We start from the raw sequence: 2,582 nt of genomic DNA, 5'->3' as shown, positions 1-2,582 counted from the left end.
AGAAACTATTTATATATATATATATATATATATATATATATATATATATATATATATATATACACACACACACACACACATACACATACATACATACACACACAAGCTCCTTTTTGTATTTAATAGATATATTATTATTATTGATTGTTGTTACTATTGCCAAGCTATATTATGTGGGTCTGGAACATATTTTCCAGTTACCCTCTTGCTTTTAAAAAGAACAAAAACAGACTGTTTAGAATGTTGCATTGTGGGTGGTCTCGATCGTCGTAAATTAACGAACAGTTTAAGAGTGGTTATTCATTGCATTTTTTTTTATCACAGCAAAATGTTACTAATTTGGTGCTGAAAATTCATGTGACATTTAATTTTACCATAGTATATATTATTTATTGTCATGAATTACTACGTTTTAAAGTAGTATATTAGTACGTGCCACATTTTACATGTGAAGTGCTCCATCCTACATTTTTTTTCTTGTTTGAGGTATTTGTTTTTTTTTCTTTACTCATTCTAGAGCAGTTGTAGGGGTCTTGGATAAATAAAAGGTCATAAATATGCATTGTTGTCTTAGCCCAATTTACCTGTAAAAGACTTTCGTAATTCGGCATTGTATCTAGGTGGTAACAATCATGACTGTAGCCCAAAAGTAGACTGAGAAATGAAAACACAAAACAATGCTTGTTTTTATGCATATTGTGTTCTAATGTGCATTAAAGGCTACTGGTTAACGACTATTTTTATCTGCATTGCAATGGGCAGAGCTGAAATTTGGCTCCGCTTCTGACGTCATAAGCGGAAGGGGGCGCATCCCTTATTTTGATTGGTCGAGGTGTATCTCCATATAACATACATGCTTATGCCACATGTTGCCGATAGAGGGCCATATGGCTTGGGAGATCAGGCTTGCCATTAAACTTTAATAGAATAAAAAAAATTAGATGTATTTATTGATGTGTTACTTTTAATTACGTTAAGGAATAATGAAACATATAGCTGGATGAATGGAAGCTAGCGCAACGTCCAGCGGGGGTCCGTCCGGCCGTATCCACGGGTTGTTACGCCGTGGCGCTTGTGCCTACTCCTATTTTAAAAGAAGAAAGCACCAAAATGTTTTAAAGAAGGAAAACTTTAGCGTTCTTTTTTTAAAAAAAGAAAGAAAAGCAGGCGGAATTTAAACAAGTACAAACATGCCCGAACCAAACGCTGTCAGAAGAGTAGATGTTGAGTTTAAACAAGCACAAGCGAAACCAATTAACATACAGCATGTCGTTTTAAAAGAAGAAACCCTTTAGCGGTATTTACCAGTGTTTTATTTCATTGTTAGGTTGAAGAAAGTATTCAACCAGCAAGCTTTTAGGAAGGATAATCTTTAAGCCCGACGGTAGCTAAAAGGCGAAATGACCGAGTCCCGCAGCTCTGGTACGTGTCACCTACCTGTTTGAACAACGCGGCTGAAATGATTGTATGAGACTTCCGATCATGCGCATGCGCACTCACGGATACATCCCATTTCAAAATGGCGACACCATCGGAGCACATGTTGCCCTTTTATTTCAAATAAGACCCTTTAACCATAACGTAAGTAATTAAACTCTTTTTCGGCCAATGTGTTATTTTTAAATGAAACATCCTAAGCATTTCGACAACAAGAATCAAGGAATAACGCCGGCAATCCTTGTTAAAATGACTCTCACTCTCTCTCCATGTTGCGATTGTGCGTAGAACAATGATCCCCACACACTATCTTTTATTGAAAACAGCTGAGGCAAGTAGTTTTTTTTTATTTTAAAGTGTGTATAAAATAAGTAAACGTGTGTCAATTAAGTATAAAATGTGTTATAAAGCATATAGCCAACGATAATTAATAAAGAATTTAAGCACAATATCCCACACGCACCCTATAGCTGGTAGAAATGGCGTTATCCTGCGGCCTACAAGATAAACGCATATGGCACTAAATTGAAATCAGTAGTCTTTAAAAGAAGAAAATATATTACATTAATTTATTAACGCGATTTTTAAAGTATGTTTTAAGGCATAATAAAACTTAACAATTTTAACGGGGTCACCGGACGCGTCGAGCTTTTCTAGCTAGAGAGGAAGTAGGGTATGGCAGTTTTAAATGGTAAAAGCAGTAAAGTTTTCAAGCAGATTTCATAAAACAAGACACCGCTAGGAGAGCGTAAGATTAGGAGATGGCGCCGTACGTAGTCCTGGATATGAACTATAGTGAGCGGTGTCTTAGCTACGTACTTCAAAAACATTTTTAAAACTTAGTTAGACTAATACCTTAGTTATTTTAATAATTTAAGGGATAAACAATATTTATCGTGTTTGTCAATGTGTTAAGTAAATGCGTTATTTTCAAACAGCAAAGGCTCTGTCGTCATGTTTTAGGTGCAAAATTATATGGTCTAGCATTATAGGGACTAGCAACTGTCTCTGTGGGAGCAGCCCCGGATAGGAACTATTAAGCAGCATTTAGAGACAAGCATCAAAAACACATTTTTAAAAACTTTGACGGAATAAAGCCTTAGTTATTTTAACAAATATGTTTTTCTGTAAATGTTTATTCATGG

This window comes from Brienomyrus brachyistius, unplaced genomic scaffold, assembly GCF_023856365.1.
Source record: "Brienomyrus brachyistius isolate T26 unplaced genomic scaffold, BBRACH_0.4 scaffold82, whole genome shotgun sequence".
Taxonomy (NCBI): Eukaryota; Metazoa; Chordata; class Actinopteri; order Osteoglossiformes; family Mormyridae; genus Brienomyrus; species Brienomyrus brachyistius.
The sequence above is the reverse complement of the archived record's forward strand: the minus strand, read 5'-3'. Positions refer to the sequence as shown.